The following is a 24,029-nucleotide window of genomic DNA, read 5'->3' as shown; positions in this document are numbered from 1 at the left end:
GTAAGCTCCAGATAACTTAAAATTAAAAGCGCTTACTTTTAGTTTCCATGGCCCAATTATTATTGAACATGACTGCATAATGCCAAAGACTTGTCTAATCAATCATTAAAAAAACATTTTTTTTAAGCAATTACTCTATACCAAGCACTGTACTAAGTATTTGGAATGCAAAGATACTCAAAAACAGTCCCTGTCTTCACAGAGTATGCTTTTGAATAAAAGAGATAACACATAAATAACAAGGTACTAAATGCTAAATATATGCAGAATATTTGGAAGTTAAAATGAGACAGTAAGGCACTAATAACTGGCCCATTGGATTCCTACAGAAGGTGGGATTTGAGTTGATTGTTAAAGGAACTCAGGAAAAAGAAGAAGGAAAGGTGGGAGGCCAAGCATTTTATTTTATTTTTTATTTTACTTTATTTTATTTTATTGTGGCTCAATGGGGGTTAAGTGACTTGCCCAGGGTCACACAGCTAGTAATGTCAAATGTCTAAGGCCGGATTTAAACTCAGGTACTCCTGACTCCAGGGCCAGTGCTCTATCCACTGTGCCACCTAGCTGCCCCCAAGGCCAAGCATTTTAAGCATGGGCCAAAGCCAACTTGAAAGTCCAGGGAAGGGAAATTCAGTGTGTTGTGTTTGAAGAACTGCAGGATGGCCAGTATAGCTGGATCAGGCAGTGACTGGAGGGCATAAAACTAGACAGGTAGGACAGGACCAGGTTATTAAGAGATTTAAATGCCAGATACAGCATTTTATATTTGATTCTTGAAGTAATGGGCAGCTACTGGAACTCATTGAGCAGAATGATAACATGATCAGGTCATCACTTTAGAAATTGAAAAAAAATTCACATTAGAAACATAGTGAAGGATGAATTAGAGTAGGAACAGAATTGAAATAGAGATACTAGTTAGAGACCTATTGCAATAGTATAAATGAGTAATGATATATGGTCACTTCCTCATGACCTAGTATAATGGTTGTTTGTGAGGAGTAAGGGGATGTATGTAAGAGGAATTAATGAACATTAATATTCTGGCATAATAGCAAGAGTATTAGACCTACAAGCAAGGGATTTATACGTATATATGTGTATGTACATGTATACATATGCAAACTGACATGTAAAATTAAATATGTGGTCACCTTATTTCTATCTGAAGTTTAGGGAAAATTAGCTGGGGTTTCTAATATATTTGTTACTTATAAATTAGAAGCTTTAGAACCAGTTTGGGGGCATTAAGCATTTATTAAAGCTTACCAAGTATTAGTAAAAAGAGAACACCTAGGGGCAGCTGGGTGGTACAGTAGATAGAGCACTGGCCCTGGATTCAGGACAACCTGAGTTCAAATCCAGCTTCAGACATGTAACACTTACTAGCCCAAAACAAAACAAAACAAAAAAGAACACCTGGGTCAGAAAGTTAAGAAAAGGCCTATCTAGCCTAGAGCTGCAGAGGAGAGGTGGTCCTTACACACTGCTTCAAGCTAATTGACTAGCATCACCCAAATCCATTGGTTCACTAGACTTGAGGGCAGTCCATGAGAGGTCAGAGAACCCACCCCCTGAGAGCCAGCATCTCAGCTAGGTATGGTTTCAATCTAGTCAACTTCAAGTGAGTCAATCAGCAGAGTCAATGCAATCAATCTTAATGCAATCAATCCCCTCCAGCTGGGGCCTTTGGGTATTCGAAAACCCATTTTTTTTCTCACAGTATATACATACATGTATGTATATGTATATGCATGTACATATGTATATGTATATGTATATGTATGTGTATATATTTGGTCCCTGACACTTAGGAGGCATATGATTTATGAAAATAGTCTCTCAGCTACATCTATAAAATGGGTCTAATAAAGTTGGCTTTAGTTCAATCATAAGGGTACTTTAAGAAAAAGATTTTGTAAAACATAAAATTCTATATTGATATAAATTTTCCTTAATATTGAATTTGAATTTCCAATAGAAATAGCTATTTATTCTTACTATAACTGTATGATAACTTCTTCTTCAATCATGCTGACATGGGAAAACTGGCTCACACATGATTTTATTAAGACTAAACTGGGGGGGCGGCTGGGTGGCGCAGTGGATAAAGCACCGGCCCTGGATTCAGGAGGATCTGAGTTCAAATCTGACCTCAGACACTTGACACTTACTAGCTGTGTGACCCTGGGCAAGTCACTTAAGCCCCATTGCCCTCCAAAAAAAAAAAAAAAAAGATTAAACTGGGGGCAGCTAGGTGGTGCAGTGGATAGAGCACAGACCCTGGAGTCAGAAGGACCTGAGTTCAAATTTGACTTCAGACAGTTAACACTTACTAGCTATGTGACCCTGGGCAAGTCACTTAACCCCAACTGCCTCACCCCCCCCAAAAAAAAAAATTAAACCGAAACTAGTATTATAGAAAATTGAAACACACATTGGTGACTATAGGTAAAACTCCTAATAAGTTACAATTATCTAAATATATTCATTATACATGTATTTATTGAACTGTTCTTATCTTTATTTCTGACTTACTCTATGAATTTTGGACAGATTTGGAAGGAAATGTGGTATAGTTGAATGAACTAACCACTGGACAAGGAATCAAAAGATTCAGAAAAATATGGTTGGAATCTAGTCTCTCCTATAACCAGTGTGACAGTGTTCAAATCTATTTGCCTTTCTCCCCATGTTGGTGTTGGATTAGAAGATTTCTAAAGTGTCTGTTTTTTCCTAGCTCTCCAGCATTTTGTAATTTCACAGAATCCTAAGAATTACTACTAAAAGAGATCTATGACCTTACCTAGTCCAACTTCTTCATTTTCAAAATGTTTTTGTCTGAAATTCTGAACTTACCAAACACTAAGATGAGCATTTCTAGATTTCACATGAAACTTCACATTTCTTATGTAAAACTTGCTTTTCTAAACAATAATTTCAACATGTAACTTTCAAAGATGGCCTGCTTGTCCATGACACCTTCAGTACTCCATTCTATTCTTTATTTTTGCAGGATGGCAGAGGGGAAGCTATCCTTAACCCCTTCCTTTTCTCCCAGCCCCTTGAAACAAGCATGCTTAGTCAAACAAAACAAATTTCCACATTAGTTACATCCAAAAATGCATGTCTCATTTTGCAACCTGAGTTTGACACCTCTCTGTTAGGTGGTAGGTTGTACAGTTCATCATTAATCTCTGGAATTGTGGTTAGTATTTGCTTTAATTGGAGTCATTCAATACTGTTTATCTTTGCAATGTTGTTATTATATACATTGTTTTCCTGGTTCTGCTCACTTCACTCTAAATCAGTTCATATAAAACTTCCCATGTTTCTCTGAAACAATTCCTTTCATAATTTCTAATGAAGCTTTAACCTTCATTGCCCCGCCCCCCCCAAAAAAATAATAAAAGCTCCATGGATGGTTCACAGCATTTTAAAAAATGAGGGCAGCTAGGTGGCACAGTGGATAAAGGACTGGCCCTGGATTCAGGAGTACTGGAGTTCAAATCCAGCCTCAGACACTTGACACTTACTAGCTGTGTGACCCTCGGAAAGTCACTTAACCTTCATTGCCCTGCCCCCTCAAAAAAAGTCTTATGAATATATAAGTATTGTTACCTTTACATACCATAATTAGTCCAGCTATTCCCCGTTTGGTGCCTATGCTTTTGGTAGCAAGTTCTTTGCCATCACAAAAAGAGCAGCTAGAAATATTTTTAAACATAAGGATCATTCACCTCTTCCTTTGATCTCTTTGAGTATAAACCTAGTAGTGCTATTACTGGTTCAAAGGGTATGATTAAATTTATTAACTTTGAGGGAATAATTCCAAATAGTTTTTCAGAATAATTGGACCATTTCAAAACTTCTCCAACAAGACATTAAGGCGATTGTTTTTTCCCGTAACTTCTCCAATGTTGGTCATTATCCCTTTTTTTTTTTGTCATCCTGCCAATTTAAGTGTGAGTTGGAATATTAGAGTGGCTGCTTAATTTATATTTCTTTAAGCACTATTGATTTGGAACATTTTTTTTGTATCAATCCTCTCCATTTTCTAGAATATGTGATATTCAAGTTGGATATTAAAAGATGGATAGTTCAACAGGCCAAGATAGACATAGCCAGGTAACATTAGGGATAAAGCACTGGACTGGGGAGTCAGGAATTCCTAAGTTTTTAGTCTTGACTTAGATACTAACTAGCTTTTTGACTTGGAGTAAGTAATTCCATCTCTCTCTCAGTCTCAGTTTCCTCATCTATTAGATGGAGATAATAATAGTACCTGCCTCACAGGTCCTAACACGAATCCAGTTTGATTCTGCTGTTTTATAACTGGGTTCAATTAATATAACCACATTATTTCATCGCCATAGAGGGGAGATAGACTTAAAGTAACAATGTTTGGTTGAGTACCAACATCTCACATTTATATAGTGCTTTATGGTTTGCAAAGTAATTTGGGTAAATTCATATTTAATCCTCATAACAACTTGAATTTTCATCAACTATAAAATGATAGAATTGAACCAGATGCCCCTGAGATTCCTTTTAGCTTTATGATATGTAAAAGAGAGGTAGGTGCTATAATTGTTCCCATTTTGCATATTAGGAGACTGAAGGAAGAGGAAATTAAGTGACTTGCCCAAGGTCCAAAGCTTTCATGAGGCACAATTTCAAACCCTGTCTCCTTGACTTCAAGTACATGTCCCTATCAATAATGTCACACTATTCTTCACTCCCCCACAGCACTTTTCAAGACATCATTTTATAGACAATTTTCCATCCTTCAGTTTTGAAATGTTGTAAGAAAATGTTTGCTTTTGATTCCTACAAACATTCTTATTTCCCTAATATTTCCTGTGTGACATAAGCATATTATAATGTACTTGTCTCAATACAAATTATTTCAAGGTCTACTTACCCAGCCCTAGTACCTCTTCTTGAACTGCAGCCCCATATCACCAAATGAATTTTGGACATTTTGAGCTGGATCTCCTATACGCATCTCAAATTAATATGACCAAACCAGAGTTTTATCTTTCTTTCCAAATCCCACCCTTTTCTCAACTTCACTGTGATTTTTGAGAGCAATACCAATCTTTCAGTCACTGAGGTTTACAGCTCAAACTCATCTCAAGGATCCAATCAGTTTCTAAATCTTTTGACTTCTTTGTCTACCATATCTCTTACCTAGGTCCTCTTTTTTACACCCACATAACCACCTCCTCAGTTGCAGCCATTTCCCCCCTCACACCTGGACTATTTCAGCAGCCTTTTAATTGTTCCCCTGCTTCAAGTCTCTCCTCAATCCAGTCCATTCTCCATACTGCTGCCAAAATGATTTTCTTAAAGATTAGGTCTGACAATGTCACTCTCCCTCACCCCCAATCAATAATCTCCCATGGCTTGCTCTTATTTCAAGGATAAAATATAGAATCTTTGTTGTTGTTGTTGTTGTTGTTTTGTTTGTTTTGTTTTTGTGAGGCAATTGGGGTTAAATGACTTGCCCAGAGTCACACAACTTGTGTCAAGTGTCTGAGTCTGGATTTGAACTCAGGTCCTTCTGAATCCAAGGCTGGTGCTTTATCCATTGTGCCACCTAGCTGCCCCTAGAATCTTTTTTAATGGCATGGGAAGGTCTGCATGGAATTACTCTATCCTGTCTTTACAGTCTTCTTACATGTTGCCCCCTCCACAAACTCTGTGATCCTCCCATACCATACTGACCCACTTGCTGCTCCTCATACATGACACTCTATTTCCTGTCTATGTGCATTTGCCATGTATGTTCTCTGTGAATCCCTGGTTTCCTTTAACACTTACTTGGCTGAGCTATATTCCCCTATACAATTGGATGAATAAGAGAGATGTTGAGAAGGTGGGAATCAACAAGATGACACCAAATTAGCTGTGGGGAGTTCGGGAAAGTGAAGAGTTGAGGATGAATTCTAGGTTGTTAAGTCTGGATGGCTGGAAAAATGATAGTATAAGGGCAGCTAGATGGCGCAGTGGATAGAGCACCGGCCCTGGATTCAGGAGTACCTGAGTTCAAATCCGGCCTCAGACACTTAACACTTACTAGCTGTGTGACCCTGGGCAAGTCACTTAACCCCAATTGCCTCACTAAAAAAAAAAAAAAAAATGATAGTATACCAGAAAGAAATGGGGAAATGAAGAGAAATGGTGGCTTGGGGTGGGTGTGGGTAGGTACGGGATTTATTCTCTTTTGGACACTTTGACCAAATTTGTGCATAGTGAATATAAATTTCCTGAGAGCAGGGACTGTTTCATTTCTATAGTGGTATCCTCAACACCTAGCACAGAGTCTTATACTTAGGATAAGCTTAAAAAATGTTCATCCAATTGAAATTTATGTATTTCATTATTTTAGATCTGTGATCTCATTGATGTGGGAATTCAGGCTAATGGTACAAATCAAAATCCATCCATGGCTTCTTAATCCTAGGTGTATCATCTTCCTGTAAATACTCTGCAAAGGTTCCACCTAATATTTCTGTCAGATCTTCATGGTTCAAAGAACTATAGGATTCTATGGAAGTGATCTCAGAGACCATTCAGTCCAAATTTAAAATTGGAAGCCTAGTAATTAATTATAGCACAGCTGGGTTAACACAGTGAATAGAGTGCCAGGCCTGGAGTCAGGAGGACCTGAGTTGAAATCCAGCTACACTTAATAGCTGTGTGACCCAGGGCAAGTCACTTGTCCCTGTTTACCTTAGTTTCCTCATCTATAAAATTAGCTAGAGAAGAAAATGGCAAACTACTCCAGTATCTTTGTCAAGACAACCCCCAAAGGGGTCATGATGAATTGGGCATGACAAATGAACAAAACAACATAAGTAACACCATTGTTTTCTGTTTGTGAAGTCAGCCAATGCTGTGTGTGTGTGTGTGTGTGTGTGTGTGTGTGTGAGAGAGAGAGAGAGTGTTTATAGTTTACAATGTCCAACTTTCTCCTTCAGTATGATTCAACAAATATTTATTGATTGTCTACTGTGAACAAGGCACTGTGCTAAGACATAGACTGAAAAGAAGTCTTCATGACATATGTGTGAGTTTTCTTAGAAATCAGTAAACTTCGGGGCAGCTAGGTGGCCTGGTGGATAAAGCATTGCCCCTGGATTCAGGAGGACCTGAGTTCAAATCCAACCTCAGACATTTGATATGTACTGTGTGACCCTGGGCTAGTCACTTAACCCTCATTGGTCCACCCCTCCCCAAGAAAAAATCAGTAAAGTTTGTCCACCTTAAAATTTCTTAAAATTAAGCCATTTTCCAATATACTTTTCATTGTCTTCTCCTGAGCCTACCTGCTACTGAGTTGGTGGATTAGCTTGCTAAATGTTGACTTCTTTTGCAGGAGCTCATCAGGTTATTAGTAGAATTTATTGATTCTTCCATTGAAATACTGCCCACCTCCATACCCAATGAGGTCAATGGAGATATTACTATTTTCCATTTTAATTATGGCAAAAGTAGAAAGCCAAATGGAAACTGTAAGAGATTTAAGAGTCAAAAATATTTCTTCTAACCAACAAAGAGAACATTTTAAAATTTATTTATTCCAATCTCCCTAAGCTGTATAAATTTGAGACAAAAAGAATGATTGTCTTTTTGTTAGGAACTAACATTATTTATACAACTTTTATATTTATGTAAGGTGGTATTCATTGTAGTAAATGAAAAGTCTTGGTTTAGTTTTGGTCACAAAGAATTTTCCTAAAAATCTTGTCAAGCACAAAAATACATGTTGTTTTTTTTCCCCCTGATGGGCCTGCTATTTTCTTTATGTCAAAAGTTAAACTTTTAATCTGATGCTTAATGGATTCTCATGTATATTTCCAAATGTATTCATGTCGAGATAACTTCATGAAGCTGTTATCTAAGGAACTGCTGTGTAATTTCCTTTAAAGCCCTCAGGGGACTTGTGGGAGCAGGAGTATATCAGCTCTAAATAACTTTCAACAGGTCTGAAATTCACAAGGGATTGTTAGAGATGCACATAAAATTCTTCAGTGTCATTTTTTGGATAGATATCAGTGTATCAGAAAAGGACTAAGTTGCACACAGGGAATTGTTGGCTTACCTGACAAGGTCGAGTCAATTGTGTTTCCTTAAAAGGATATGAAAATATTCCTTTTCCTTTTAAATAGTTTTCTTTTTTCCCCTTTCCTTCTGCCTTTAGAAAATGGAAGGGGCAGCTAGGTGGCGCAGTGGATAGAGCACAGGCCCTAGAGTCAGGAGGACCTGAGTTCAAATATGGCCTCAGACACTTAACAATAGCTGTCTGACCCTGAGCAAGTCACTTAACCCCAATTGCCTCAAAAAAAAAAAAAATGGAAAATCAGTTATAAGTCCACTACTTTACCTGATTCTAAAGCTGCTAAATATTGTTCAATTTTAGCCTTGAAATTTGTACTGTGAGTCTTAGTCAATTTCACATAATTGGGTCGGCTGCCAGTACAAGTGAGTTTATTCCAGTGATATAATTCTGTGGTGGATATACCTACTGTGTGCATCAGAATCTTTCAATATCCAGACTCTAGCTGGATTAGAATATATTTACCAAGCACTAGAGTATTAGACAAGGACTGCAAAAGCCAAAATGGTAGATATGATAGAATATATTTACATTGATGAAATACTACTGGGGAACATATATCTCAATTAACCCATAATCAATCATTAAACATTTACTAAGTACTTGTTGTATTATTCAGGTAGATAGATGGCATAGTGGATAAGAGTGCCAGGCCTGAAGGTCAGGAAAACTCATATTTCTGAGTTCATATCTGGCCTTAGACATTTGCAAGCTATGTGACCCTGGGCAAGTCACTTAACCCATTAATTTTTTTTTAACCTCAGTTTCCTAATCTGTAAAATGAACTGGAGATGGAAATGGCAAACCATTCCAGTATCTTTGCCAAGAAAACCCCAAACTGGGTCACAAAGAGTTGGACACAATTGAAACAAGTGGACAACAGCAACTACTATGTTATTCACAGCCTGGAATAGGTGCTAATCATAGAGGGACAAAAATGTAACTTTCTCTTCCTGTAAGGTGTTTACAATCTTCTTTCTAGAAGACAACATATAAATGAAGTGTATGTTAAATATTTTCAGGGGCAGGTAAGTGTTGCTGTAGAAAGAATGTCCTGGCCTGGAGTCAGGAAGTTGGCACTTCACATACTGCTTCCCTTAGTAGCCACATGGCTGGCCCTGGGAAGTTCACTTCACCTTTATGTGCTTCAGTTTCCTAATCGGTAAAATGAGAATAATTGTACCTACCTGCTACAGTTGTTGTGAAGATCAAATGAGATAAAAAATGCAAAAGGATATAGTATAATTCTGGCACCTTGTAAGCAAAAAATAAATATATACTTTTATATATTCTATATAAAGAAAAATTTCAAGGTGAAAAATGTATGGGAAAGGTACATAGCAGTTGAGGGGATTAGGAAAAGTTTCCAGTAGAAAAAATATGACACTTAGGTAGAATTCTGATGGAAACTAGATTGCAAGGGGCATGCATTAAGCAGTAAGCACATATTAAGTAACTATTATTCTGTGCGGCCTCTGTGCTAGGTAGTATGGATAGAGATATGAACAAACATGAGACAGAGATAGATGTAGATTTTTGTATTTCTCCGTAGGTTTATAGAATATGAAAAGAAATTACTCCTGTTCTCAGTAATAACACTTTCATTATGATGCAAGGGTAAATGGGTTATTAAAAATGAGACTGATGAATTATGTTGATACTATATACACTAATAATATTAAGACCACTATCTATGATGACTGATTCTGTCTTTTTTTCTACCAATAATTTTTTATTGGTCATATGAAGTACCAGAGGTGGGCAAAAAATACCTTAGTGACTCAACAATCAAATGTCATAATAAGATTGGCCCACTTGTATTTATTTCAAAGAGGTCATTTTGATAAGACACATTAATAAAGAAGAGTAGTGTTTTTTGCGAAGTAATCAAGCTTTCTGAAGACAATACAATATGTCTGAAGAAAATACAGTATGTTTAATGGATAGACTCATTAAATTGTGGTCCAGAAAAAAACTATTGGAAAAGCTAAGTGGAAAGAGACCTAATATTGGGGTCAAAAAGAGCTGGTTTCAAATCCTACCTCAGACAGATACTGAAAGTGTGACTCTGTATAAATTACTTAGCCTAACTACACCCTAGGCAATTCTCTGGAATTCTGAATTGCAGAGAAGGTCTCTGTCTGCATAGATGGAGGAAGCTTTTCACCAGAAGCTCTCTCCAGGAAGGAAATCACTGGATAGGCCCAAGTCAGGAGAAAGGAGGGAGATAAGAAACTGCAAAATAAATAAAATAAAATAAAATAAAGTTATGTCTTCTCCAGCTTTCAAGAGGAAATTGTAAATTCTTGTGCTAGACAAATAGACTAGGGAATTGCAGGTAACCCATCAGAGCTGACTGTTTTGTCCTTAGTCTATAAAACTTCCTAAATAACCCCTTCTATGACTCAAGAAGAAAAGGAAGGCAGTCAATTACTCCAGACATTCTTCTTCCATTCATTTCAATTCCATAAACACTTATGGAGCACTTTGCCCACGTAGATCACTGTATTTGACATGAGTGGTGGGTAACAAAATGGAAGATGTATCTCCTGTATTAGAGGAAATTGCAACAGAGTTGGGAAAACAAGACATCTATGGAATGACAGGAAAATAATATAAGGCACATTAACAAGTGCAAAGCAATATAGACTAAATAGAATCCATAAACATGAAGGAGATTCAGAAGAAAGGAAGTAGTAACTTCAGAGCAAATTTTAAAGGGGATTTTGATGGACAAATGGGAAGAAAGAAGAATATTACTAAATTTTAAACTTTATTAAAACAGAAACTCCACTATGGTAGGGATTAGGATGGAGAGCCATGTCTTTGCACTGAGACAGACAGAAGTTCAGAGATGTAAGAGCAAATTGAGGGACACACAGAAAGAAAGTATGTACCTCTTTAAAAAAAAAAAGGATCAGAAAAAAATATGTATATGTGTGTGTATATGTATATGCATATAATTATACATGCTTATGATGCCTGTGTGTGCCTCTGTGTGTGTGTGTGTGTGTGTGTGTGTGTGTGTGTGTGTGTATGTGTCTTTCTCTGGTATTTCAGTAGTAGACTAGAATGTTGGTTTTAGAAATAGACAAAAAGGAGTAGCTTCATGAAATAAAATATTGTATTTCTTGTTTGTTTGTTTATTTGCAGGGCAAAGAGGGTTAAGTGACTCACCCAAGGCCACACAGCTAGTGAGTGTTAAGTATCTGAGGTCAGATTTGAACTCAGGTCCTACTGAATCTAGGGCAGGTGCTCTTTCCACTGCACCACCTAGCTGCCCCAAAGATTGTATTTCTTAACTGTCTAAGAAAGTAGAACAGAAAAAAAAAAAATTTAAAAGAGTAGGGGAAATAAGTTTTAATTAGCAACATCCAAATAAAAGTTCTAGTTCAGTCATTTAAAACTAGCCCGATTTAGCATTTCCATTAAAATTTTAATGTAAGAAAGGTTTGACAGAATCCTTTTTAGTTTTCTAAATTTTCATCACTATTCCATTTGATGTCTTAAGTCTGCCTGGAGTGATGCAAATTTCAAAAGCTGATTTTTTACAGACTTATTTCATTTTAAAAAAAAATTGATTCACTGTGAATGGATTTTGAAATAACCATACCATTAATGGTATGAGAATATACTTACCTATTAGTTTTCAGGTAAATTAAGTTACAGAATTATTTAAAGGGAAAAGAAGATGTCTAGAGTAGTTTAAATTTTTTTCTATTATGTTTTAAAAATTCACTTTATTAAGTGGATAAACTAATTGACATGGAATGGAAATGAAAGAATTCTTGAAGGTTATTGCAAATAATACAACTCCTATACAAAGAAAAATAATATTTTGACATTTCCAAGAAAATTAAAGGCACTACAGTCTTATAAATGTAACCTTAGGGCCAGATACTTATATGGCACAAAGAGAAAACCCTTGGGAGGGTGTCATTTCTCTTGATCAAAGAAACCTGAGAAAGTGTCTACTTGATAAACTAACAAATTGACTCCTGACCTGCAAGCTAACAGTTCACAATGATACAGGAGTAATTTTTTTTTTTCAAAGCAAAGAAATAAAATAAAAACAGTTGAACGAGCAGCTTTTAGATGAACCATAGACTAAACTGGAGTCTCTAGAGTGATGGGCCAAAACAGTACCTACTCAACTCTGCCCTCTTTCAGTTGCTGGATAAAGAAAGTAATGGTAGTACGGAGGCACCTAGGCGCCCTTTTATTTCATACTGGTTCTTAGAAAGGATAAGGAAAAGTCATTAAAATTGGTTGCCTTTCATTTTCAATCTCCTTGTTATAAACTGATGGTGATGATCTCAGACTTCTTGTTTCACTGGTCCTCTCTCTCCAGCTCTTCCCTCTCGACCTTCTTCCTTTCCTCCTTCCAGTCTCAAACATTCTGTCTGCAATATTTCTGGATGGCAAGTCTGCCTCCAAGGGGCTGCCATTCTCCTGAATCAAAAGAGGGCAAGAAAAGGAAGACTCCGGCATAATTATGCTATCATACCCCACACTTACAGAGTGCTTACTCTTTTCAAAGTGCTTTAGAGAAATGAGTAGGATAAAACAGAGAATTTTGCCTTATCCTTCCAAATTTGACTTGATCATCTCTTCTTACATTTTTTTTCTCTATTTCTTACCTTTTCCTCTCTCCTTTCTCTATTCTTGCCCCTCCTCTTCCTATTCTGTCCACATATGGTGTCATACTCTTAACATGTGGTTGCTCTGTTCAAAGGAATATAAATTTTGATCATTATGCTTCAAAAGGTATCTTGGGATTTGGGAGCTAGATTTTTTTTTTTCCTCTTCATTATTCTAGCATTGTTTCCCTCTCCCCTCCCCCCCTTGTGGAAAAAAAAAGTGATAATGAACTCTGCTTTCATGTAAATTTCATTTATGTTTTCTTGAAATCTAGCTCTAAAATACCAGGCTTTGGTAAAGTCCTTTGTGGTTCAAATGGAGGTACTTAACTATGCCTTTAAACCCAAATCACTCTGACTTTCATTGATTGGCCAATAATAGGCCCCAGCCCAGTCCTCACCTGCTCATTGTTTGGGTTTTGATGGCTCAGAGTTAATGTAAATAGCAATTATTTCTGTTCTGGCCACAAACTCTGTGGGTCTTTCCTTCCCAGATTGATTCTTTTATGAAGACAAACTAGGCCCTCTTTTGCCTCAATTATTAACCATCCTTTAATTACTGAGTAGGCTCTCCTCAGATAAAATGAGATTTGGGAAAAAGAAAAAAAAAAGTTTAAAAAGGCCAAGGCCTCCCACTGTAACTGGGGCCATCCCCAGTGTCTTGACCTGTCTTGCCACTGGACTCCTTGGGGAGAGTGAAGCTCATGACTTTACGCACAGCTCTGTTTCACCTAATTCCAATTCACCTGCAAGTCAAGACATCATCCTCCTAATGTCATTGGTCCTCTGTGTGTACAAAGGACAGATGACAACAACAACAATAACAACAACAACAACAACAACAACAACAAATCCCCCTATTTCAGGATCTCTTTGAATGTCCATTTTTCCTACTGAGATGATTTTGGTCAGTTGAAGTGGCATAACCAATGAAATTATGTTTTCTGGTAGGTTTTCCTTCTTCATAATACTTCTCTACATATCATGAAAGGAAACAGAAGATAACACAGTTGAAATTACAGAGAGCAAGAAAGGAAGGAAGGATTTGTTAAGTGCATAGGATGTGCGTAGTATGTGACACTCTTTTAAGTGCTTTCCAAATATCTAATTTGATCCTCATAACCACCCTGGAAGATAAGTTCTATCATTATCCCCATTTTACAACTGAGGAAAATGAGGCAGACAAAGATTAAATGACTTTCCCAGGGTCATCCAGTAAATTTTAGTAAATTCTGAGACTAGATTTTAACTCAGGCCTTCCTGACTTCAGATTCATTCTCTATCCTCATAAGAGTACTTATGACTTGTTTACATGAGTGTAAACAATTCAAAATTACCTTATGTTTCATGTCCCTCTTTCTTGTTTTCCTCCTCTTTGACACTTCCCAAATACAAGATAAAATACTGAGGTGAAAGGGACCACTTCATTTTACAGATGAGAAAACTGAAACCAGACAAGTAAAGTGGCTGTGAATAAGGGTATATATAGAAAATATGTGTGAGAGCTGGATTTGAACCCATTGCCTCTGACTCCAAATCCCAGTGCTCTTTCCGTTGCATTCCCTTGTTCCCAAAAGGTTACGTAAGCATGCTGGTATGGATAGAAAAGTGTTGATAGAGTTAAACAATAATTGCTACTCTTTTGTTTTGTTTTAACTTTCTTCCCCCAGGGCTGGATATAATAATAGTCCTTTAGAGATATTTCTGGAAATATATATTTTTTTAAACAAACAAACGAAAAAGCAAGTAAAGAAACAAAAACCCTCTATCTTGTTATACCAAAGTAGCACTCCTCATGGAAGGACTGCGGAGTATGTTCTTGTGAACCCCTTCTTCATTTTCAAAATGAATCTCTAAGACTGCCTGAAAACCCAATTTTTAGTGGTCACTATGAGTAATTTTTAAAAACTCACTTGAGGGGCAGCTAGATGGCGCAGTGGATAGAGCACCGGCCCTGGAGTCAGGAGTACCTGAGTTCAAATCCGGCCTCAGACACTTAACACTTACTAGCTGTGTGACCCTGGGCAAGTCACTTAACCCCAATTGCCTCACTAAAAAAAAAAACAAAAAACCTCACTTGAGAACCCTTGGACCAGGGGAAGGAATTTGGAAGCAAAAGATGAATCCAGTGAGATTTTCTAGCTATATAGAATAGCAATTTTTTGTGTTGTATCTGTTTGTCTAAGTCACACTTCCTCAGAGTGAAATAGACAAACTTCAAGTTCTAGGGAGGAGCAGAGGCTTGAAGGAGCCATCTCTCCTTGGCTAGAGATAATCCATTGTTACATTTTAATTGAGAAGATTTACACCTCTGAAATCAACCATCCCTTAAAATCTCAATTTCATTGATTGTTTTGTTGATTGTCTCATTTTAAGAAAGTGTTATAATGCAGATTAAATTTAAAAGTTTGCCAGTGAAAGCTGACAGAGGTTAAATATTTACCTCTACCCCTAAGGTTCTGTAAGCATTACTTGATCTCAAAAGGTTTGAAGTAGAAGACTCAGGGAATGAGGTTATCACTAGACTGAAAGTCTGGCTACTGTAGACTAATAATAATAATGGTTGGTGGTTGTCCTTAGTGCTCAAGAGGACCAAAGTGGCATCAGTGTTTCTGACAGTGTTTCTGACTGTGACTGATCAGACCAATATGAGTTCTGAAGTCTGTATTACAGGTCAGACACTCATAGTCCTGAACATTTGGAATGAAGATTATTTGTACATCTAATAATAATAATAATACTAATAATAGATATTTTCCCAGAGCTTTTAACATTTGCAAACTTTAGAAGAATAAAAAAAAAGTTTTTTTCATCAGAAAAATAAAATGGTTTATACTTTAGAAAGTACTGATGTTTTATGATCTTGGTTTAGCATGATAATAAGTACTTTTGTTACATAAAATAGGTAACTTGGCCCCTACCTTCAAGTAGTTAACATGGTTAGGGACATAAAAATAATTCTAAAGGATCATAAATTTGTGTCTAAAAGGAAACTTAGTTGTAATTTAGTTCACACACACACCCTCATTTTATAAATATGAAAACTGAGGCCCAGAGAATCGAAGTCATTTGCCCAAAGTCAGTAAGTGGCAAAAACTAATATTCAAACCCAGGAGATAAGACTCTAAAACTAATATTATGTCTCTTTCCACTTCAATACATTGTCATCTCTATCAATATCTGTACCAATAGCTGTAATTTATGCCTATAGCTATAGATATATGACCTAAACACATCTTAATTAATGAATGTTATTGCTCAAAAAAGACATAAACGTAAAACATTTGTGATTAAAGCCTACCATTCCATACAGATGTGCTTTAGCCTAAGAAGTAAACTCTAGTCTGTGGCACTATAACATTTTGTAACATCACTTTCATATTCTTTCTTTTCTCATTTGATACTGCCACCCCCACGCTGAAGGCCCTCCCTGTCACCTTTCACCTCTACTATTTCAATATTGTCACTGCCCCCTCCAATGCACCCTTCATTCACCTGTCAAAGTGATTTTCCTAAAGTATTCACCACCACCACCACCATCCACACACATACTCAATAAATTCCAGTGATTCGATATCATCTCCAGGATCAACCATATAATCCTCTGGTCTTCAAAGCCCCTCAAACCTTCCAACTTCACAGTTTTCTTACACCTTACACATCTACCGCCAACATAACCCCGGCATTCTTTTCTTTCTGGTGACACTGACCTCCTTAATCTTCCTGGAACAAGACACTTCATCTCTTAGCTCTAAGCATTTTCTCTAGCTGTCTCCCATGTCTGGAATGTTCTCCCTCCTAATTTCTACCTCCTGGCTTCTCTGGGTTCCCTCAAATCCTAACTAAAAACACTACCTTCTACAGGAAGACTTTCTGATCCCCCTGAATTCTAGTGCCTTGCTCTGTTGGTTATTTTCAACATATCCTGTATATAGCTTGCTTGTAAGTTGTCTCCTTTATTAAACTGTGAACTCCTTGAGATCAGGAATTGTCTTTTGCAGTTCTTTGTATCCCTAGCACTTAGAACTATACCTAGAACAAATTAGGCACTTGATTAATGTTTCTTGACTATCTCTCAAAAGAAGGAAGGAGGGGGCAGCTAGGTGGCACAGTGGATAAAGCACTGGCCCTGGATTCAGGAGTACCTGAGTTCAAATCCGGCCTCAGACACTTGACACTTACTAGATGTGTGACCCTTGGCAAGTCACTTAACCCTCATTGCCCTGCCCAAAAAAGAAAAAAAAAAGGAATAGAAAAGTATGGAATTATTATGAAAACTATACAAGCAATAAATTTTCCTTTTTACCTGATTTATTAAACTAGTCATAATTTGCCATTCGGATTAGCAATGTACAGATTTATTCAATTTGTACATTGATTATTGTCCATGTATACCTCATCACTTAAATTATATGTTACATATTTTAAATGAAATTTTAGTTGTCTAATTATGTCTATTATAAATAATCAAGGAAGTATATATGCTACTAATCTAATTCTGGGAAGAACTTTATGATAAAATTATTTTTAAAAATATGCCTGAATAAATCTAGCTTTAGGTATTCCTATAATCTTAAAGAGTTTCAAAAAATCCTAAAAAAAATTCATTCCCAAATATATAGTGTGGAAACTAAGGCAAATACTCTCCTAAATGGACTTTAGATCTCTCCTTCCCCAGAGGGGAAGACTGGAGAATCCTAAGGCCAGTTATCCAGAGAAAGCAAAGGCAGGTTCTTGAGATTTAAATCCCCTTCATCTTAAAAAGGAAGGAAAACCAGAGAAATGCAATGCCTGTAAAAATTAAAATAAATATTTTATTAAGCAAGGGAAGAAAATCTAGCATGATGATGGGTGATGTCATGGGGGAAATAGGTGGTCAGGGTACTTAGGTAAAGAATTACACCCTTTCTCACACAATTCAATTAGAATAAAATAGTCTTTCAATTAAGAGCTAGAGAAATGGACCAAGAGGGAGGTCAAAGACTTCTCCTCAAGGGGAGATACTTCAGAGACATGATTCTCTGAGATACCTATCTTCTTGAACAGAAAAAAGGCAAAAGCTTTTATAGAGGATGGATGGTGAGGGGACAGATGGGGTGACCACCTGACTATGGAAAGTTCCCTTTGAGGGTGGGGGGTGGGGAAAGAGTTCTGAGAATCAGGGAGATAGTCCTGATTTTTGGAGTTATCTCTGTCTCCTAGCTCAGGTAATAGTCAAGCCTAACTGACTTTCTTGATATAGAATTTAATCTTCCCCTACTTAGCACTTTTTTTTTTTAAGTGAGGCAATTGGGGTTAAGTGACTTGCTCAGGGTCACACAGCTAGTAAGTGTTAAGTGTCTGAGGTCAGATTTGAACTCAGGTCCTCCTGAATCCAGGGCTGGTGCTCTATCCACTGTGCCACCTAGCTGTCCCCTTCCTCTACTTACATGTGTTACCCCCATGTCAGTGCTATTCAGCGTATTGCCAAATATCATGTAATATATTGCAATGGTTTATATAGAGTTTAAACAAAGAAGACAGGTAAGAAATTTGGAGAAATGGTGGGCTTAGAAAAGGTCCATTCCCAAAGGGAGTAGTGTATGTATCAAGAATCCCAGGGGTGCAGGATGTGGTCTCTGATACACAAATCAGAAGACATTCTTGGTGATAGGTAGTTGAGTTCAAGTTCTTGATGAGGAGATCTCTTCAAAAAGAAAAATTATTATTGTAAAGTTGGGGAATAGCTGAAGATAATGGCCATATCCATAGTCACATATGCTGTAGTCAGGTAAATCTTTGGCTTCAGGGTTAGTGATTCCCTGCACATTCAGCTGGGTTGACTCTTGGTCATTCATGCAAAGGATTGTTGGTGTGTTAGCCAGTAAAACCAGTCCTTATACAGTTGTTCTGGTTACCTGGATAATTGGGGGACTCAAGCAAATCCAGGCACTCATTTTCACAAGTGGAACAAAATCAGAAATTGATATTTTCCCCAAAGTCTAGTCATGTTGATTAGTTTCCCTATAATCTTGAAAACTACGATACATTTCTGAAAATACAGTAGATTCTTGGTTATAACATTCACCTTTAGGTCCTTTATTTCCAAATTGCTTTCTCCTTTATGACACAGTAAGCTAGGTCATTATACTCCAGGGCTCAGTTAAGAGGATTCATCTGAAGTAATCCTGATCATCGGAAAATTTCATTTGGTAATAACTGTGGTAATTTAGGGGTTTAGTTTTTTTTTTTTTCCCTTCTATTTTTGGCTTCTGATTCCTATGGTTTAGCTTCCCCCCACTCATTTATTCTTTTGTCTTTTTCTACTTCTGGAGATATCACTTTTCACCGTTCTTGACCTTTGTTCTCTCATTCTTCCTCCCTTAGATATGGGACCACAGTACTTTCTCTGTGCCCTACTCTTGACACTTCATACTGCATTGTATCTAGCCCTAGGTGTTGTCATTAACCTTTCACATTCTGGGGAAATTCAAGTATCTTTTCCACAGTACCACTCCCATTTTTTAAAACACATTTCTTTCCATTGTCCAAATTATATCTAGAAAATAAATATTGGACCTGTGAAGTATTTTCCACTGCTTTCATTAGGTTGTATATGGTTACAGATATCTAGAGGAATTTAGGGAGTCATTAAATTTCATCTTAGTCCTCCTTGAAATGCAGCTTAGGGTGTGCTGATGGGAAAGAACCTTAACAGTTCTTGTGTACTTAGGCATGTTTTCTTCCCATCACAACACCATTATGAGTAGATGTGGCCAGTCAATCATTAAACCTTTTTTTATATAGTATTTAATACATATTAAATGCCCCAAAATGGGGCAAAATGATAGTAATATGGTGAAAAGGAAAAGAAAAAAAAAAGAACAAAGACAATCCCTGCCCTTTCTCAAAAAATTTACATTTTAATGGAAGAGACAAAGCATACATTAACTAGCTTTTTTTTTTTATAGTTTATTTATTTATTTTTTTGCAGGGCAATGGGGATTAAGTGACTTGCCCAGGGTCACATTAACTAGCTTTTGCAAGATAAATAACTGAATTGCCTTGGGGAAAAACCTCTAGCACTTCTTGAGACCAGAAAAGGCCTCTAGTAGCACCAATAGGCAGTAGCAATGATTTTGACTCTGGAAGCCAGTTGTGAGAGAGATTTCCTTTTTTTTCTTTTATCTTTTATCTTTTTTTTTTTTTTGGCAGGGCAATGAGGGTTAAGTAACTTCCCCAGGGTCACACAGCTAGTAAGTGTTATGTCTGAGGCAAGATTTGAACTCAGGTCCTCCTGAATCCAGGGTCGGTGCTTTAGCCACTGCACCACCTAGCTGCCCCCAGAGAGATTGCCCAGGTTGGGGCAAAGGCAGAGATTAGAGATGGAATGTCAAGTTCAAAGAAAAGCAAGTAAGTCAATATAGATGAATTACAGAGTCCATGGATGGGAGTCATGTATAGGAAGACTGGAAAGATGGGGACTAGGTTGTAAAGAGCTTTCAATGCCAGAGAAATTTATATCTCATCCTAGAAGCAAGAGGAAACCATTAGGGAAAATAATTTTGGCAATGATATGGAGGATGGACATGGACTAGAATAGGGAGAGACTTGAAGCAGAGAAGGTGATGAAGGCCTGAAATAGGGTAGCGACTTGTATGAGTGGAGGAAAAGGATTGACTCAAGAGATGCCATTGATAAAGATATTAAAATATTTAGCAACTGATTTGATATGTTGTTATTTTTTATCCTTTGTTTTTGAACAGGACCATGATATCAGAGTGATGTCATGACTTTTGGTGAATTGGATTTAAGTGAGGCAGGGGTATGAAAAGTCACCAGCTTCACTCTCTCCTCCAGAGCCATCTGGTTCCAGTGACAAGATACATATCAGGATGACTAGAGATGGTCCCAGATGTTTAAAGCAATTGGAATTAAGTGACTTGCCCAGGGTCACACAGCTAGTAAGTGTCTGAAGTGAGATTTGAACTCAGCTCCTCCCAACTGCAGGGTCAGTGTCCTACCTACTGCAACACCTAGCTGCCCTTTTGATAAATGGAGGAGCAATAGAACGGAGTTGAGGATACTGAAGTTGTGAATCTAGGTAATTGGAAGAATGCTGGCACTCTCAACATTAATAGAAAAGTTGGAAAGAGAGAAGAGTTTGTGGGGTGGGGGGTGGCAGGGATAATGAGTTATGTTTAGGACATTTTGAGCCCTAAGTTTGAGTTTGAGATGCCTATAGGACTTCTAGTTAAAAATATCCAATAGGCAGTTCATAATGCAGTAACTAGAGCTCAGGAAAGAGAGTGTGACTGGATAAATCTGAGAATCAATAGCATAGAGCTGATAATTGAGTCCATGGGGTCTGTTAAGATCACCTAAGTGAGAGAATATAAACACAAAAGAGAAGAACAACTAGGAGGAATTTTGGTGAACACCAAAAGTTAGGGGTGTACTATGGATGAATATCTAGCAATGGAGACTGAGGAGGAATAGATGAAGGAGTAGGAGATTAAAGAGAGAGAGGAGTATGGAGAGATGGGGGAGAGACAGAGACAGAAATGGAGACAGAGAAGGAGAGAAAGAGACACTCATACACAGAGAGAGAGAGAGAGAGAGAGAGAGAGAGAGAGAGAGAGAGAGAGAGAGAAATGAAAAACATCTAATAGAAGAAGAATGTATTCAACAATGATAAGTCCTGAAAGAGGTCAGGAAGGATGAAGATGACTAAGTGAAGAAGAAGCCAAAGTAGACAGAATAACATCAGAAGGATATGGAATGAAGGGGAAGGGGAAAGAGTGGGCTGTAAGTAAATGGTCTGGGGCAGGGGAGGGGGGTGGGGGGGTGGAATTGTTCTGCTGAAGTCAGGACCCAGTTGATATTAACTAGCATAAATTTGGAGCTCTATGCAGAAGCACCAAAATAGGAGCAAATTATGCTGATGGTAGGAATAGTCCAGGGGTGGAGTTTGACAAAACACCTTACAGTTCTTCCCTTCTAAACATCTTTCATGTGATCATATCTTTCCAGTCACACAGCTATTCCCTCAGTTTAGGCCCTCATCACCTCTTGGGTCCATTATTACAACAAACACTAATTGCCCTTTCTCAAGTATCTCCCCATTCCAGTCCATTTAACACACTGCTGGCAAATTATTTTCCTTAAGCTCAGGTCTGACAGTGTGATTCCCCTACTCAACCAATTCCAGTGGCTTCCTGTTGCTGCTAGGATAAAATGTAAGTTCTGTTTAGCTTTTAAAACTCTAAGCAATCTCTAGCCTTTGGAAATTATTTCCCCTCCTACTCTGCATGCAAACAAACTGACCTTCTTTCTCTTTCTCACGTGGGACACCCTCTCTCTTGTCTCTGGGCCTTTATACTGACATCCCTCAAGTCTGAATGTGCTGTGCTCTTTACTGACCTCTGCCTGAGAGAGTTCCTCTCTTCTAACATACATTTTCTGCATGATGACTTTCTTTGTCCTCCCAAATGCTAATGTTCTCCCTTGCTAAACTACCTTGTATTTATTTACTTTGTATATATTTGTATTCACAAAGTTTATATACTTTTGCCACATGTATTTTTATTTTTATTTTTTTGGTGGGGGCAATGGGGGTGAAGTGATTTGCCCAGGGTCACACAGCTAGTAAGTGTCAAGTGTCTGAGGTCGAATTTGAACTCAGCTCCTCCTGAATTCAGGGCTGGTGCTTTATCCACTGTGCCACCTAGTAACCCCCCCACCACATGCATTTTTCTTTTTTTTGCTGGGCAATGAGGATTAAGTGATTTGCCCGGGTTCACACAGTTAGTGTCAAGTGTTTGAGGCTGGATTTGAACTCAGGTCGTCCTGAATCCAGGGCCAGTGCTTTATCCACTGCGCCATCTAGCTGCCCCCCACCACATTTTTAAATGTATGTGTCTTCCTAATTGGGGGGGGGTGTGAATAGAGATTGTTTTGTGTTCTTATAAATCCAGCAATTTACACAGTGCCTGGGCATCTTGGTCATCCAATGGATAGAGCTCTGGATCTAAGTCAGGAAGTTCTGAATTTAAATCCTGATTCAGATGCTTACTACCTATGTGACACTGGGCAAGTCCCTATCTTTTTCTTTTTTTTTTTTTAATCTGAATAGAATTTTATTTTCCAAAATATATATAAAAACAAAATTTTAACATCAATTTTTAAAAAACTTTGTGTTCCAACTTCTCTTCCCCCCTCCATTTCCATCCCCTACCCACAAGAACTCAATCAATTCAAAATAAGTTATACATGAGTAGTCATGGAAACATTCCCATATTAGCTAGTTGCGAGAGATTACAATCAAAAACCCCAGAATTTCAGATTAAGGAATTGTCAAAGAGGAAATGAAAAAAAAAATTTAACATGTGTTTCCATCTGTTTTCAGATACTATCAATTCTTTTTCTGCAGATGGGCTGCAATCTTCATAAGTCCCTCAGGGTTACATTGAATCATTGCCTGGCTGAAAATAACCACATGCTTCCCAGCAGATCATCCCCTACTATTGCTGTTATTTTGTATACAGTACATTTCAGTCCGCTTCAGCTCATGTAGGTCTTTCCAGGTTTTCCCCATAGCATTCTGTTCATCACCACCTCTATATCAACCTTAAGCTTGACAGAGAATCTTCTTCACAAAAGCTCAGCAACCTATCTTTTTCTTTGCCTCAGTTTCTTCAACCATAAAATATGGGGATAATAATAGCCCCTATCTCCAAGAGTATATCACAGCAGCTCTTTGTTGTGAGTGCCAAGTGAGATAATATCCATAAAGATCTTAGTACAATGCCTGGCACTTAGGAGGAGCTACATAAATATTATTATAGCTATGATGATAATGGCACGTGGAAGAAGTAATCAATAAATACTTATTGATTAACTGATTACTTGAGGGTTTATGCAAGGAAGGGAAAAGGTGATTCAAGAACAGAAGATATTGCAGAGCTGAACTCTTTCACTAAGGGGTCAAGACTAGAAATGAGGGCAGTGGATAGAGGACTGGCCCTGAAGTTGGGAGGATCTAAGTTCAAATCTTACCTCAGACACTTACTAGCTGTGTGATCCTGGGCAAGTCACTTAACACCAATTGCCTTAAAAACATCCAGGGCCATCTCCAGTCATCCTGATATATATCTTGGCACTGGACCCAGATGGCTCTGGAGAAGACTGAGGTTAGTGATCTTGCAGAGCCTTCCCTCACTTAAATCCAATTCAATGCAAGTCATGACATCACCCTGATGTCATGGTCCTCTTCGAGATCAAAG

The 24,029-nt window shown here is 37.7% G+C and overlaps 1 protein-coding gene across 1 annotated transcript in view; it reads left to right on the top strand.

Moving 5' to 3' along the window:
* The window catches only part of PTPRD (protein tyrosine phosphatase receptor type D), a 2,680,207-nt gene that overhangs the window by 225,487 nt on the left and 2,430,691 nt on the right, over positions 1 to 24,029 (top strand).

The sequence above is a fragment of the Dromiciops gliroides genome, chromosome 1, assembly GCF_019393635.1.
Source record: "Dromiciops gliroides isolate mDroGli1 chromosome 1, mDroGli1.pri, whole genome shotgun sequence".
NCBI classification, from domain to species: domain Eukaryota; kingdom Metazoa; phylum Chordata; class Mammalia; order Microbiotheria; family Microbiotheriidae; genus Dromiciops; species Dromiciops gliroides.
The sequence above is the reverse complement of the archived record's forward strand: the minus strand, read 5'-3'. Positions and strand labels throughout refer to the sequence as shown.